Here is an 18,064-nt window from a genome sequence, read left to right as displayed (position 1 = left end):
TCTTCATACATTTTTGTTCAATTAATTTCGATATATAATTTTTTTTTTTAAAGTGTAATAAATAATTAATTAAAATAATTATTTATTATTTTAAAATATAAAATTAAATCTTTCCTGTCTTTTTATCCTCATATATACTTTTTATAATAATCAAATCATTCTATTTTAAATATGTCCATTATTCTATTTTATAAATTTTGCAAGTTTGTAGTTATATAACAATAATAAAATTCGCCTTTTAACAGTTTTATTTACAGAAACAGAGGATAAGACTTTATTTGAAAATTATTTCTGATGTAAATTCCTAGTTAAATATACGCCATTGGTTTAGCCTAAGGTGAAATCATGTAATTAATGTATCAGACCGCAACATCCGTAGCGTGGATGTTGAATTCTAATTGAATGTGAACAAAGCACGATGAATCGTTAATAATGCGTACCACTCGGACTGCGTTACGTATAGGTCATCGGGATCAGACATATATTGAGATCCGTTCATATCATTTGATTAGTAGGTAAAATATGCCTGGCAAGGTAGCTATAAGGATAGATCGATGCGGATAATACGGATTACAACGATCCTTACACTGTACCTTATTACCGCCGGTAAAATCCCGTGGGGTCGTGAACCCAATTCGGAGCGCCTCGCAAAGTCCCTAAAGACTGTCGCGCGCGCGGGCGGGTGGAAAATCTCCGAATTTGCATGTAGCGAAGCGCGTCGCCCGGAAAATCCGGTAACGAAAGCCATTCAAACTTTTCGCATCACGCGGGAAGCGCATCCTCCGTGCCGAAGGCGACCGTGAAAAGGGGTAATCTTGAGGGTAAGGTAGGCAAACTCGGATAATTCGTATCAAAACCCGAAAAAGAACGAATCTCTGTCCGTTTTGCTTCCCACACCACGTTCCGCCACCGTTTCTCCTCCTCTTCCTCTGTCTAATTCAATGCGAATTATCCGAGCGTTGCATTCGAACTCCGGCAAGAAGTGCGCAATGTTAGCACGAACTTGCCGCGAGATAAATGTCACGAAAACGGTTCGCCAGCCAGGATCGGCGTTTCCGGAATTTCCACGACTCCGCGGCATGCCCGAGGTCGACGGCACGCGAGATGCGGCGTCGAAGTCTCTCGCGCATGGGAACAATTTTCGGTAACGATTCGGGATGTGGGAGTCGCTAAACGAATCCTACCCGACAGTATCCTATTTGACAGTATCGCTGAGACAGTTAATAGGCGGCTTTTCGACATGAGAATATTATCTTTATGGCCAGTTAGGTTAGTTTTATCAGAGTGACGCTTCTACTCGAAACAAAATAATTTTAATTTACTTTTAACTCAATTTTTTATCAGAACATCGGTAAATTTTAAACAACCGGTCATCCAGCCATTTGCGAGCAATTGCCGTTTCTCTGCAAAACATCTCTCTGGTCATCATTACCATGTTTATGATCGTATTTATATCTTCGACTGCGGTGAACCAATGTAACATCACCTGTATATACACATTTTGCATATCTGAGAAAGGCTCAATCGCGTGAGACCGAAACATGTAATATGATTAATTGATTACAGAATATTATAATATATTTACTTTTAATTTGAATTTTCATGGTTTAAAAAATTTTTTACGTTATATTGACTCTTATACATCCTGTACTCTCTCATTATTGTTTTCAAATTAAGAGTCCTTCGTTCTGTTAATAACTTCTAACTAACCTTATTTTAGTGCGTAAATCAAATGAATATGGTATTGAAAGATAAAAATTAACGTGCAAACATCGGTATTTTAATTGTCTAATACTCGAACTTTCTTTCTTTTTTTTTTTTTTTTAGTTGAATTTCACTGATTATCCAGTGCTAGGTATGCACTGGGTAATCAGTGAGTATTCACTAATTCAGATTTACAGAGTACATATAAATGTATGTATAATTAAAATACCGATATTTGCACGTCAGTTCCAATACCACATATATTAAATTTATACAATGAAGCAAGGTTGGCTAGGTTAAGGATTTCACTTACTGATTTCCAGTACTTAGGATTAATGTCGGTTATTATACACTATGATTCAGATTTAGAGAGTACTAGATAATAACAAGTACGTGTGGCGTCAAAATTGAACTCTTGAATATCGAGTTTATATTGAGCAAAATAAAACGATTGACATCAGCTCGTTACAATTCAATGCAGCGTCGGTATGAATATTACATCACAATATCAAGACAGCGTGACGCAACTACTTTAAATAAGCTGACATTGCTATAAAATTTCCGTCTCTATAATCATTACTAACCCATATTCGAAACCCCGCTAAATAACGAAGAAAAAAGAAGCAAATTAATAACTAAATTTTTAATAACGAATTGGTGTTATATAGGATGAATTACGGAAACCTAACAATTTAAAAAATGAAATAACAATATAAAATATAAATTAAATATTAATTTCTTGATATATTAATAATAGGAAATAGAATGCCATTTGAGTATCTGAATATATTTGAGTAATAATGTTCAGCGGATGAAGGAGCTTAGTGAGCGTTCAGTTATTTTTTTTATTACGATGGTTTCTGTACTTAAATCCAGAGAGAGAGAGAGAGAGAGAACTAAAAGTAAGCAAGAATCAATCATATTAAAGAATCAGTGCTGCTTTGTCTGCTAAATACAATCGTTACTCAATTATACTCACAATCAGATGTACTCAAATAATATTCTATTTAATAATAAAAATGTTGAGAAGGGCTACGAATCATAAGAAAACAATATGTAAATAAAAGATATAATATAATTAATAAGAACTAAACAAAAATTAAAAATAATGCAAACGGCGTTTCGAGTTCGATCGGGTTCGTAGCCCTTCTCAATACTTTTATTATTAATTTATATTAATTGAACCATTTTTTATTACACGAAATATTCCATTTCCTACACAGAAAGGATGGTTTTGTTTGAAGTTTAAAAATTTAGCAAGGTACAAATCTGAAAATAATTTTCTTGGAACATCAAAATAATTAGATTATCTATTATTTAGATGTGTATTTGACTAAATTTTAGATACTTTAGCAAAATCGTTCTTTCCGTTTAATATTAGGTATATATATAAAAAAAATTAATTTGTTATATTTCGTTTTGAAAATCTTCAGGTTCCTATTATTCACTCTATATAAATCGTTTTACATTGGTATAAATTCCGATTGTTGTTCCATTGGTTTTTAATCCTATTTCGTAATGTCGCTATAAAATGTAGTAGACACGTGTGACTTAAACGAAATGAAGAAATAGGAAAACAAGCTGCAGGCTGAATCCGCGTTTTACCTGACTAAAAACAGTGACTTTAGAGTCTCTCCTGGTATGTATTAGTGCGGACGTTCCTTGTTCAACTTTTTCCAACCTATTCGCCTTACCCTGCTCTCTCTCTCTTGCTTCCTTTCTCTGAAAAGTACTCTACAAACGTGGAATTTTTACTACATCCTCGTGGTGTAGATCCTGACGAGGGTTCGTACGACGTTGCATTAAAGGCGAGCAGCGTTTAAAGGCGACCGTGCCAGCACGGAAAAGATTCCAGACATGGCTAGGAAAGTAGTGGGACATAATATGTCGCTATTAGTAAACAGTCCGCATCACGAGAAAGCATAAAAACCATGCCAGATCGGAGTCTAATTCCTCCAGTGAATACGCTGTGTCATGTAAAATATGATACGATCTATTATCGCACGAATGTACTTTTTTTTACCATTACTTCAATATCAATCTAATTTTACAATATTATATGATGTTTCCTCTTTCGTTTACAAAAAAATTTTTATTTTAAATCGTTCATAATCAATTTAGGTTACTAGTTTCTATACAGAACTATTTTTGTCTTATCAATATCGATTTGTTATCATGCACTCTGATCGTAATTTGAAAGCGTTGAAATGAATAAATAATTAGAAATAAATTACCATTTCCGCGCTCTTCGTTGAAAATTTCTATCACATCTAAAAATATGCTACAAAATGAGATCGAGTATAAAATATGTATGCGAAAACCTTTATTAAGTAGGAGCAAAATTAAATTCATGAATTAGAATAGATAATTTAGTATCTGTTTTGCATCAAATTAAATTATTTTAATCGTCTTTCTATATATACATTGTCAGTACTGAAAATTTAAAACATGACGTAAATTAACTGCCGTGTCTTCAGATATACTATACTATGTATACTATTTCAGTATACCAGCCGTGTATATCGAAACATTATATCATTAAAAATAATTTCGTAATGTGCTATTTCGAAAAAAATCTGTGGTTAATTTATTAAACCGGAAGAACTACTTCAAAACAAAAAAAAGAAAAGATCATGAATAGGATTTAATTAATTTGTACTAATTGTGTGTGTGTATCATCAAAAACAATTTTATCTCATGTACCATTTCATTAAGAGAAAAATTTTTGGTATTTGTAATTACATATCTAATTATGACTACACAGTTGGAAAAAATGTGTTGAATTTAACATAAATCGCATATCTCAAACGGTTCACTCAAATTTTTGAATTATTAATTTTACACAAGATGAATATGTTAGAAGGTACACAAATCTTATGTAAGAGAATAAATACAAAGACAGATAACGTCAACACAGTTTGTAAACAAACCGTGAGAACATTTTTTTTTTCAGAAAATTAACATTTATGTTAAATTAACACATATATTTCATTTATTTATCTTAGAATTTACGTTTTAAAACACATTATTTTTATGTTACTTGTTCACTTACTCATAAATTGTATCATTTTGACACACACTAAGAAACATTGAATATCAATTTCACAAAAAAAATCTTTAAATATATAACATAATCATAGTATGTTAAATTAACACTCGAATATGTTAAAAAATTTAACACAAACTGTTAACACAAACGTGAGTGGTTTTCAACACAAATTTTTTTACTGTGTATTATTGATATTACTGATAAGAATTAATAATAATAACTGTACGAGTATGTATATTTCTACAAATATGTATAATTGGTAACTGAAAGTTATTATAAATTATAGTTACTATAAAAAGTTACTATGATTTAACTATTATAATTTATTCATACATAGTCATTTTTTTGGGCTAACTATATTTAAAAGAAATTGGAAAGAATAAGAGCAATAGGAGTCAGGCGCAGATGACGTCGCGCAAATAATACAATCATAAAGCGTAAAACTTCTTTATTTTTAATAGTAATGTTTGCGATATGGTGCGTTGTGATCATGGTGAGCGTCCTTGTTTTCGAGATAATTAATTATAATCTTAAAGTTTTTTTTGATAAATTAGTTTTCCATATTCTCTATTTCGATATTTTCAATATTTTCTTTCTTTTTTCTTTCTCTTTCATTCTTATTTGGATTTAATTTCTGATATTTATGTTCTCGATGTAGGGGAGCTCACCATGACAAGATAATTTTATTCACAGTTTAGATATGTTAGTTTGTGTTGTCTCTCAGAAGAAGGCTCAAAAGTGAGCCGAAACATGTAAGCGCGTTTAGTAGAAGTTTTATGGGTGTATTATTTGCGCAACGTCTTCTGCGCCTGACTCCTATTGCCCTTATTCTTTCCAATTTCTTTTGATTTATAAGGAGTCTTTGTTAGTTTGATTTGTTATACGGTTTTGTATAGTCGTTCTAAAAAATAACTATAAATTATAGTTAAATTATAGTAATTGCAGCTATTATTGTGATAATAGTAATTATTATTACAGTCACCTTTTCGATTGTCAACTGTATATATTTGTTGATAAAACTGTATATATAATTATTATTACTAACTACTAACATTATAGCAGTAAATAATAATTATAGTAACACGTAATTATAATTACAAATACCAAAAATTTTTCTCTTAATGTTCCAAGAAAATGGTGGCTTAATATATTAAGCGAAATATGTACCGCGGAATTTATTTCCATTCACACACACGTTGTCGCTTGCGAGGAATATCGGAGGAGATGAAAGCGCGCATCTTTCGCGTGCACGGCCGAATATTTAATTACGCAAGTCACGGCTAATTAAATTCATCATGATGAAGACGGACTATTCGCGGCGGCGACGGTCGCGGCTTAATACCACGAACTAGTTGTGGAATTACGGTCCCATTATTGCGGCGCATTCGTCTTCCTCCCGATCCCGATGACGTGGAGGTCGACGTTATCCAAGAATCTGCAGCCAGCGGCTTAATGATGCGAACTCGCGACTACGCGACGCCTCTCCACCTCTCTCACTCTGCCGTGTTGGGCTCATCGAAATTATGACGCGCAACAAACGTGTCAGCGAAGTTGTTTGCTCGGCAACGATTTTCAAGCTCTATTATTAAGCGTACTTCAAGATTGAAGTCTCGAACTTCGGCTCTTGGAAATGAATGGCATAAACGCACAAATAAAGCAAAGAATCTTAGTTATCGCTTCCGTGGCTCCGAGATAAAAAGTACAATTTATCTGTCGTAAAAGTAGGTGACGCACGTGCGTCGACTTATGGAACGAGAAGAAAAAAGAGAGAGAAAATCATCACTTATTAAGCACTCTGAAATGAATCCACTCAAGCGTTTAAACATAATTGATACATATCGTAAGTATATGCTGAGAAAAAAATTATTCATTTGTAGCATTAATTTGTTTTTATAACATATTTGACTTAAATACGTACTCTCTGAATTCTTTGGAATAAAATCTCATTCTAAAGAGTGAAAATTGAGCCAGTCTTGAAAGGAAGTGGCTCAATTTCAATCTTTAAGAGTGAGATACCACTCTAAAAGTTTTAGAAAGTACATCTTCCAACGAAAGAAATAAAGATAACTGAATTAATTTAATCAAATAAATAATTTAATCAACTAAACAATTTTTTTTTCAGTATACTACAAAAATAAAAATAAAAACGAAACGTTATTAAAACATGCGTGTTAGATAACTAAATAAGCAGGAAATGCTGATAATACACGGAGTAAGAAAGACAGAAAAAAAAAGACTATTTTCACAGAAAATAATAGATAACAAAATCGCTGTGTGCCGTTTTTGATATGTAATGTGATCGATAATATGTTAACGATAAATTTTATTTATTTGATACGAAACAGCGTTTAACTGAGACGATAAAAAAAATTAGAAATCTAGACGATCGCAGGTGCGCAGCGAAAATACAGATCGTGATATTTATTGATAATTAAAAGGATTAATCGTCTTATTTATTTCTCGCACTCAACATCTGGCATCGATTCTGATAATAATCGTATCTGCAATCACGCACACTTGCTACGCCAGTCGTCACGTGTTTGAAAAGTACGGCGGTTTGTTTACGATCGACGTCGCGATCATTATTTATGCGCGCGCCTTATCGTCTCGCTCGATTGAATGACGCGCGTTTAAAGGTCCGGCAGTAAACAAAACGCGTGAATACATCATCCTTCCGGAAACTGTTACGCTGAGTTTTCGAAGCGGGTTTGTTGACAATAGTCCTTACTCACCGTTAGGAAAATTCCATAGCATTTCGACCGGTTTCCTCCGAGAAGGTTCCGAGGAACTCGAGAATCTTCTTTCTTTCTTCCCTCTCGAGATGAAAATTTACTGCCTGCCCGAAGCGGAGCCTTTCTTTCCGTCCACGAATCGCTGGGCCCTTCTCTCACTGCACTGTCATTTGCCGCACCGCGGTTGCCTCTCCTTCGCCCCTCTCGCCGTTAATCACCACACGACACAACCGAGATGCCTCCCGGAGAGTTCCGTAATGAAGACGCGCGGAACTTCTCGGCGATCATTTCTGTTCTCCCAGTTTCATTCGATGCGTATCGCGGTATCGTATACACGGAGAATCGATCGCGAGAGATCACGGATGTCCCTGTGGGATTAGCACGACGTAATAAAATCGGCGGGACGGAAGCCACGTTGGACGCGAGTCGCGGCCGCGAGCGTGATCCCTCGGGGCGGTCTTCGCGCTTGGAGGTTAGGTTCAAGCATCTGGCGTCCTTTCTCGGGCTTCTCGTTTCTGGTCAAACGTTTAAGTCGGACAGGACACTACGCGCGACGGTAAGGGAGACGTAGTGACGTGACGGAGTGCGCGAGACCGACGCCACGCACGATGGCGAGCGAGTGCGACGTTCCTCGAGTAGCTCCGGAGCCCTCAGCACCGAAGGACCGGCGAAAAACTGCGTGAAAATCCAGCCATGCTGACTGCGCGACCGGCGTCAGACTGCCGCGAGAACGGAGCGGGGATTCAGTTGAGTGGCATCGCCCGGCTAGAGGGGTCGTCCGCCCCTCTCGCGCTCACTCGTTCGTTCTCTCTCTCGCTCTCGCCGCGGCCATCACACCCCGCTACTCCACCCTGCCGATCCCCACTAGCCCGCCAACCGTTTTCCCCTCTCCTCAACTGTTGTTCCCTTCGGCCGTGCTCGCTCCCACTCGGTTTCCCCCACCATCCGACTTCTTCCGTGACTCCAGTCTCCACCATTCCCCGCAGTGCCCGTAGTTGGTGAAAGAGTACGGGTGTGGAACAAAGAGATCCGTTGTTGTAACGGTCGCGCGAGCGGGACGCACGAAAGAGCGGTAGTGCGCGGTAGAGCGATGTGTGAGAAAGACGAGGATGGGCGAGAGCGAGAACGAGAACAGGTGACGAACTTAGCGAAACGGAGATGTCGTGCGACTCGTGTTGAAGCGAGAGAGCTGCGATGCGCGCGGATGACCTGACAAGGACGGCGCAGGTGAGTGAGAGAGAGAGAGAGAGAAAGAGAGCTGGATGCTCCGAGAAAAACGTCGCCGTGAAAAGGATAACGAATGCATCCAACGGCGCGACAAAGACGTACATGAGCGAGAGTACTACGTGCGAGGTGTACTAGTCAAACGGAGAGAAGTTTCTTCGTTGTCGCTATGAAGACTTGCCACGCGATGGCCTGTCGGTTAGAGAGAGAGAGACAGCGCGAATAAGCGGAATGCGCGCGCATGCGCCGCACGCGAAACTCGGCACGCGGTCGCGCCCAAACGCATCACCTCGCGATCCTCGTATATTGATGTACTACGCTCTTACACTCGCGGCGAGCCGATTGCGGCTGTCGCAAATGCAAAGGGAAGTCGTAGGCGCTGGACGGACGATGGATCGTTCTCTTGCACTCGTATGTTATGTCACGTAGAAACGCGTAGGTGAGTTTATCGCATACGCAAACTCGAACTCGGTGCTCCGGCGCTCCGGTCGAGCTTGCGTGCACACGTATGTATGTGTGCGCGCGTTGTGTGTGCACGTGACACGCTATACTTCTTCGCGCGGCTTTTCACAACGGTTTAATTAGCGTAAAAAAGGGAATTGATTCCATTAACCACAGCATCTTTTTTATCGATAACCACAGCGGGTCTGAAAATGTACATTTATTAAACGTATATATTTCTAAAAGAAAAATGTTTGTCCGACTTAATTAATTTAGTTTTCTTTATTTTTTTTATTGGAGAATGTATGTAATTTAAGCTAAATATGTGTTTAACTTAAATACATACATTCTTCATGGAAAAAAATAAAGACGAACTAAATTAATTTAATCAAATGAACAATTTTTTTTCAGTGTAGATAGAAAAAACAGTTTTGTAACTAAAGTATCTAAAAATTTGATTAGAGATAGAGATCGAAAAATAATTTAGTCCTTCAAAATAATAATTATGTAGAACACTCAAACTTGGTTAGAATATTGAGAGAAGTTTTGGTATTCTTTTAATCGGTTAACTTAAAAAACTGCTATTCTTGGAAAAAATATACATTTACAATAATTATACAGTTCAGTAAAAAATAATGAAGATTTATCGAGATAAAATTTCAGCGATATATCTGTCGATAAATTCCTGTCGAGGATTCCTTTTTACGAAAATTAGGACGAACAGTTTGCACGAGTCTCTTCTGGAACGATCTTGTCAAACTGTCTCGTTAAACGTGATGTTTAAAACATCTCAAATTTATCGAATAATCTATATGTATATATTTTCTTTCGTGTTTCAGAGATAAATTTTCTCTTCTGTATTTGACACTAAATATTTAATAATTAAATATCTTCAATATAAACTCGCAGAAGCAAAGAGTTGATTTAACTTTCTCGACGATACTATTTCAAAGTCTGATGAAATTTTCCTTATCAGTTCTATAATCATCATTTTGCAGTTTCAATAGTGCATTAGTTCTAATATATCTACCATACATTTTGAACGAGTTTTAATCATGCATTATTCTAGCTGACTGAACCGTTTTGGATAGGAAGTGTGAGATAACTTTATGCCCATTATTCTCACGCGTCGATATACACCCTCTGTAGCTCTCGAGAATTATAATCGCATTCGCTCGATTACTCTTTATTTTTATGTGTATATCGTTCGTCGAAAGATAAAGTTTGCTGGGGCGAAATTTTTCTAAAAAGTTAGTCGGCGCACGTGTTTCTCGAACATTGTATAAGTTATGATATATACATGTATCAATGGACGCTCTCAGTGAAGAAAATAGATGAACAGCGATCGAATATGATTGGTCTGAATTCCCAAATCCAGCCAATTCTAGCGTCGTTCGATTGATTTCAACTATGTGGCGTTTCTGTGAAATGCAAACCGATATGACTTTTTTTTAATGCACGAGGGACAGAGCAGAAAATCGCGATTAAGTATCTTTCGATATTTTTAAGGTATACAAATTCGAGCGTAGCAAAAATACAGATTTGCGCTGCTAGGTGATGTAATTTCGTATGTGACACGTTTATCCGTTCGGCTTTACGATATCTCGCGCAACACGCGGCAATTTAAAGTTTACGAACGATTGTCGCGTTTTTCGCGTCGATATTATGCCGATATCTCGCCTCGTGAAAGAGAACCGTTCTTTTATCGTGCGCTTCTACGAGTACGGTACTCCTTTTGATATTCAAACCAATAGTAGCAATCTCTATTTTTCTCTCTCGCCCTCGCATTTTTCCGAATTCTTCAACGGCAATTCCGTGTATGTGGTTACATGGAGGGCTACGCTATGAAATGAGTCTACAAAAATATTGAGCCACGAGGTTAACTAATGAATCTTGGCGTGGCTATACTAGCCGCCTCGGGCTCGGCTACATTTCGAGGTCTTATCGTCGGCTGAAAATCAGCTCGCCCAGCAGATGTTCGCTAAAACTTCGACCTCTCGTCGTGCATCCGATACGTCTCCCGCGACTCTCTCGTTCTCTCGGATCGCAGAAACGCCGGCATAAGGCGCTAAGTGCGAGCATTTTATACCGAGGCGAGAAACTCAGTCGTCCTTTCCTCCTCCCCTCCAAGTTCTTTCTTGCGCGAACACAAGTTGTCGGATCTCAAATTGTGCTCCCGGGATTCGGATTATGTTCTTGAATTTCGGAGTATCACGTTCGCGGATGCTTGGCGCGAATCGTCGGTAAAAGATCATAGTAATACTTGAATTCATACGAATGGAAAATATCAGGAGAAAAAGAGAGAGGATTCGTACAGCGTGCTGGATATTACAGTTCATATAGGATTCTTTAACGTGTAAATATTTAAAGAATATCTATATTTTCTCGGTATCTTTATACATTATTAAATTCATAGTGCCAAATTATATTCAATTTGAATTATTTTTAATCATTTCGAAATGTTACTACTGATTTCACTCAATATAACGTTAACTTAATAATGTGTGTGTTTTATAATTAAACAATTTAATTTAAGAATGTATACATTCTTAAATTAAATTTGACTCAAATTTAGTTTATTATTTACTAAGTGCGTATATTAATATGGACGTTATTTATTTCGAAGCTAATCAGAAATGGATTGATTTATATTTTGACACATATGAAGTTAAAAATAATTAATAAAGTATTATTTAACTCGAGGGATTGGATTACTATTGCTTTTTTATGTCTAATAATGTATACATTAAATAAAAAAAAATCATTTTATACGAGAAAAGGCATAAAATCATATTTAGACGTATTCACTGCATAATCACTAAAGTTTAGTTGTAATTATGGAAAACTGAATTAACTTTTTCTAACAAACCGCCGTGCTACGCCAATCAACGGTCGATTGATTTCAATTCATCTCTCCCTGCCTTAGAATATATTCTCGATTTTCTCTTCAGCTTCCAAGATCTTTTATTATGCGAGCTAACGCTCGGTGTGAGATGGAATCCCATGCCGGCAGTTTCGCGAAAGTTAACAAGTTTTCAGCCGATTAGACTTTTAATCGTTATTACCTACTTTGCTGAGTGCTACGTTTATCGTCACGGCCAATTAAAATCATGATGCAGACATCGTTTTTCCCAATTGCTTTCTCTCTCCGTTTCTTTGAATCCTGTTTACTTAAAGAAAAGGCAGAGTTTCAATTGTTTTATGTAAGTTGGCCTATTATTATATCTGATGGCACACGCCAAACTCACGCCGTATTATATACATAGTATATGTATATTACGTGTTATATACATAGACAGTATTCGGTAAGAATATTATTTTCCTACCTTCGAAAGCTCGTGTTGTTTCGCGAAACGTGAGTGAGAACATTTAACAATCTTGCTTTTGATTTTTAGTCAATAAAATTGAACATACTTCTGCAGTTACTTATAAAAAATAATTGAAGTATGTGTGATTAATTTTTAATATTATTAAAAGTAGAACGTATTTAATTTAAAGCAGCATTTTTACAAGTAATTGTAGAAACTTTTTAACAATTTTGAATAAGTAGTAGAAAGAGATTATAAAGATATTCGTAAAAAAAAGTTCTTCTGAAATATTTAAAAATTTAGATGGATATAAATCTGAAAACATTTTTGGACTTTCAAAATAATTATGCAGAACGCTCAAGCTAGTTACTAGAATGTCAAAACTTTTTGTAGCATGTATTCAACATGCTTAAGCGTCCTTCATAATTATTTTGATGATCTAACAAAGTTATTTTCAGATCTGTATCTAGTTCAATTTTTAAATATTTCAGCAAAACTGCTTTTTCTATATATTTATCACGTTTTTAGAGCATGTCTAAATTGTTAATGTTACGATGCCGCTGAATAATGCTTACGTTTAATAGTTACTCGAGGAAAATTGTTTGCTGAATACACGCAAGTATGTATTATATTTTTTTCTTTCCTGGAGTTTGTGAGAGGAAATGAAATTCCTCTTTATTCGTTCTTCAGATATACAATCACGTTTCTCTGACGCGATAGTAGAAAAGAACTTACCGCGTATATTCTTTTCTGATTTTTGTATAAAAATTCAAGCAACGAAGCAACAAATTTATTAAGAATTATATATTAAGTTTTTGAATTCGCGCTTTTCATATATTTTTGTAATTTATTATTGGATATCCCAAAAGTTTTCTTTGCTGGAAAAGTAGAGTTTATTCATTAATCCTTTAACGCCACAATACGAGAACAATACACTTGGTATACCCAATCCAATTCAATTATACTTCCATAAAAATGAATGTATTATAAATAATTTTTTTCAATCGAAATGGCAGATATTAAAAAACATAACGCCAACAGTGTATCAAGCAAATGCATCTTTGTTAATAAAATTATTATAAACAATGAAAAAAACATTGGAAGAAAGCCAGCCAGTATATCATACCGACAAGGCACACAGACACATTTAAGGGTTAATTAAACTGAGTTAGTTGTAACAGAATAAATTCAGAGAGTAAATATTACAATGAATTATTATAATGAACAACAATAAAGAGATCCTAGAGTCCTGATTAAAAATTCGTGCCAATATCGTGCAGATATCGCGAGTAAACTTACACGCGAAAGTTATCGATGCCAGTACATAAGAGTCTGACAAAGAACTTCCCCAAGTTCATTCGTCATTTCTAATGTTTCTTTTTGTCATGGTTGATGCTCGCGCGACGTGACACCGTATTTTGCAATCGGTAAAAAGTGGAAATGACACGTAGGATAAAATTCTGCCTTCGATATACTCCAATGATACGCTAGACCGGTCCGCGATCGTGTACATAGTCCGTACCGGCGTCTGACGGCTTTGTCAGTAGACAACTCCCCTGCCCTTCTGTTTGTCTTGTCTCTTTTGAGCTGACATTCCATGGCGCCTAGCACTCTCTGAGAATCTATCGGAAAGCGGAAAGTGTGCGCGAGATACGGTATGTGCTGGCAAAACGCTGCAGTGCCGTGCTTCATCGCAGATGAGTTCTCATCTTTTCCGTTTGCCGAGCTTCCTCGCGTAAGCGATTCAATTTTCCCTGCTTTGCTTCGAGTCGCGGATGTTCTCTAATAAAATTGTAACTCTTATAAAAAATGTAATTTTAATAGAAAAGAATATCAGAGAGAAAGAAAGAGAGAGAGAGAGAGAGATATCGCTCTTATCACATGATTATACGATATTAACATTAGTATTCTTGTCGTACAACATGTATGACTATTTTATGGGGGGCAAAATCAATGATTTTTATATTTAAATGTTTTTTGATTAATAAGTATACATTGTTCATGTCTCTATTAAAGTGATGATCCTATTAATTCGTTAATCGATATATGTTTCACACCTGTTGTGGATACCGCAAATGTGTGATCAAACGGGCACGGTAAGCTTTGACGCATCGAAGGACACTATAGGTGCTAATTAAATGCGCCCTTTAACGTGATGCAGGGTCCGTGAAGCGTCTCATACTGGATGAACACTTCGTCATATCGATCGATAGTTACGCGCTAGAATAAATGGGGAAGGGGTACAAATGCGATGCTCCGCTAGAATATCAAATGTACCTACTGTAGATGCCACGTTTCATATACTATTACGTATATAATATAGTTTCTGTTTATATTACGTTGAATATTGGTGAATCTGTATATACCTTGGCGGGATGCATTTAAAATAGATGTTATGCGCTTGTACAATCGTTAGTATTATAAGACAACGTTAATATGAATTAAACTGTTGCGAGTCTCTGGATGCTAATTATATCTTACGGTATACATTATAATATATAATCTAAGCTTAACGTCACTGATTAACTTAATGCTTCTTCATGCTGAGAGAGTTGAAAGCCCTTGTTTGCTTGGAACTGAATCCTACATTCCTCTAAATTTATTGGTGATTCGTCCGCCGAGAAACGACTCGTTTTCATCGTCAGCGCCATTAATAATCGTTTACCGGATCTTTCGCTGCGGGAGGAAGAGTAGCACGCATCGGTCTAACATACGACGTTAGTTCTTCAATTTACGACTAGCGGATTATGCTTTCCCGTACTCGCTAAAACGTATTGTAGTCATTAAGCCCCGATCGATTAAGCACCGTCGCATGCGGATGTTTATATATCCCTCACGTAGATGCATGCTTGTGTCTGATTTATCAACGGACTCGCGGCGCCCTCGTCTGAAAATTAACTGCAGCAGGATTGTATAGGGATGAAAGTGGAGTAACTGTGGTATGTGTGTATATTATATATATATATGTATTTTATATATATACATATTGCATGCGGTCCGCGGAGAGTTCGTTGGCAATGGAACATTAACTAATTACCTTAAACTGGCAGTCCAGGGGTTTCTATAGCTTTCTCGATTCAGCCATCGCTATCCGATGATCAGGAGGCGGATACAGATTATGTTAGTTAGCGTGAGATTATGTTAGTTAGCGTGAGATTTAATTAAGTCTCTCTGACGCGGCGTTAGCGAAGATCAATGACAAGGCAACCGCGAAGCTTGGCTTGTTTCCAATCATGACGACGAGACATATAATCTATTGATGAGGGAAGTTATCTTAATGGCTAGATCTTATAAAAGCAATCTCGAATTAATCGGAAGAAGTGTATTATTGCAAAGTTTGTATTATATCATAATTTGATTAATTTGTACTTTATTTAATAGATAGTTTTAACGAAATGAGGCTTGTTTCTACGTTCGACCTAATAGTGTTAGTTAAATTAGTTAAATTATATTTCAGTCATTATTTAAACAATAATCTGAATAAAAATCTCGCGTTCGAATATAGATACTGATAACGTCTGTAACAAAATGATTTGATATTACAGAATTAACTGTTAGATTACAATATTTTTTCTACACAGTATGCTTGATACGATGCATAAATAAAATGTAAAATATCTTCCTGTAAGATGAAAGTCAGCCTTTCTTTTTCTAACAAAAATTGGAAGATTACGGAGCTTTCGCAAAAAAAAAAAAAAAACGTGATGCGTCTTATGTACGCCGATGCACGGTTGCAAATTCCAGGTTGAGCTGCGAGATTCCTCGCCGGAGGACGGTAATCCGTAGACGTAGCTCCGGATAGTCCCGCGAGCGACTGCGTCGATACGTCGCGCGGTAACGATTTCTATTACAAAACGGATTTCTCATGCATCACCGTGTCACATTGGTCTCCCGCCGGGCGTGCCGTAAGCTCCTTTCCACGCGCGGTCTTCCGAGACTCTCGATCTCTCGTCTAGTGGTAGATAGATGCCGGTGATGGCGACGCAACGTGTCTCCGTAGTGTATCGGTTGCACTCGAGGCGCGACGAAAAATCGACATGCAGCAGCGTGTGATCTCGAGAATAGAGAGAAAGGGAGAAAGAGAGAGAGAGAGAGAGGAGAGACGGTCAGATCGAAATGCGAAACGGCTAAAGTGATTGCGCACCAACTACCTTTCTCTGCCCTCTCGTTCCTTCCTCTCTCTTTCTCTCTCTATATCCGTTCTGCCCTTCGTTCTCCGACGATGTGCGCGTCGTCGTGTCTCCGATATCGTACCGTAGTTCGATCGTAAATCAAAGCGCGGCCCTGCCAGGAACGAAGGTACCAAACAAAATCCATAAATTTCCGCTCTACTGCGTCCGTGGTGGTTTCCGTCAGAAGTTCTCCAAGTTCCGAAAGTAGTATTTCTGGTACCCGTGTTGCTCCCCGACCTCCGAGAACAGAGGTGTGCGCGTAAATAATCTAGAGATGAGAGGTTAAGGGTATATCAAAGGTAGAGATTCGAGGAGACAGAACTGAACTTGCTAGGTCTTATATTATACATATAGGATTCATCAATAACACAAGCAAAAATGACATTCACTAAACATTTCAGCAAAGGATTTGAAAATGAAGAATCAAACTATGACAATGACGAAATGTTTTAGTCCTTTTGCTGCGATCGTTGCGTTCATCACGATAATTGTTAAGGTTAACGACATTTTTAATTGTTAATAAAAATTGACTTATTATCTCAAGATGGCTGTAAGTGATTTATCTTAGAATAAGATTTGCATATTCAGAAAATATCGTAAAAAATTTGTATGTAGAAAAAACAATTGTATGTAGAATTATTATTTCAACATCTAACTTTGACCGTATTTGACATTTTTTTTTATTTATAATTGAAAAGATAAAAAATTTTTACGGAAAGAAGATCTTACATTAATAACAAAGTCATTAAATATCAGAGAAAAAATTTTTTTAATAATATATTAGTAAGAGAATAAATTACATTTTGACTCAAACAGATAGATCAAACAAATAGATCAGCAGGGACCAAGATTAAAGATATAATCAGGAGACAACGATAATGTCTCGGGTGTCAAGTGCTCGATTTTTATATGTATGCATATGTATGACATATTATGATGACTCTTATTGAAACCGGGCTGTGTTCCTTTGCACGAGCGGTCAAGTTGCGAGCACTCGAGATTATCAGATCTCAAATAATGGCTGAACCGATCAAGTTTTGAGCAGGCTCAATCGATAGCTTGGATTCGAATTGTATATAATAAAAGTTTTTATATATATATGTAAAGTTTTTATATGTTATTATATGTGTGAAGTTTACTAATAGGAGGAATGTATCTCATTTCTTGCACTTTTCAATTGCAGAAGCATAAGTTGTTTTTGTTGTTCTTCATAATTTGAAAATAATTTTGTCTCTCACAAAATAAATTTCTATATTGCGCAAAGTCGTGGAACGTATAAATAAGATGACAAAGAACACTGCCATTTATTTATTTATCGCGACTTGTAGAGAGCCGGCGAAAAGGGTGCAGCGCGCAACTTGGATTCAGTGCGAGTAAACATTTAGCGGAAGTTGTGAATCAGATTCGCGAGTAGCTCCCGTTTCCTCGCCGCGG

The 18,064-nt window shown here is 36.6% G+C and overlaps 1 protein-coding gene across 1 annotated transcript in view; it reads right to left on the bottom strand.

Annotated features, from left to right (window-relative positions):
* Positions 1–7,555, bottom strand: part of sfl (N-deacetylase and N-sulfotransferase sfl) — a 117,810-nt gene extending 110,255 nt beyond the window's left edge. Inside the window, exon 1 of the mRNA XM_018449848.1 lies at positions 7,486–7,555. The gene's annotated coding sequence lies outside the window, so the exon portion shown is untranslated. The remainder of the gene's footprint in view (positions 1–7,485) is intronic.
* Between the last annotated feature and the right edge of the window lie 10,509 nt (positions 7,556–18,064).

This window comes from Mycetomoellerius zeteki, unplaced genomic scaffold, assembly GCF_001594055.1.
Source record: "Mycetomoellerius zeteki isolate Tzet28-1 unplaced genomic scaffold, Tzet1.0 scaffold25, whole genome shotgun sequence".
In the NCBI taxonomy this organism is placed as follows: Eukaryota; Metazoa; Arthropoda; class Insecta; order Hymenoptera; family Formicidae; genus Mycetomoellerius; species Mycetomoellerius zeteki.
The sequence above is the reverse complement of the archived record's forward strand: the minus strand, read 5'-3'. Positions and strand labels throughout refer to the sequence as shown.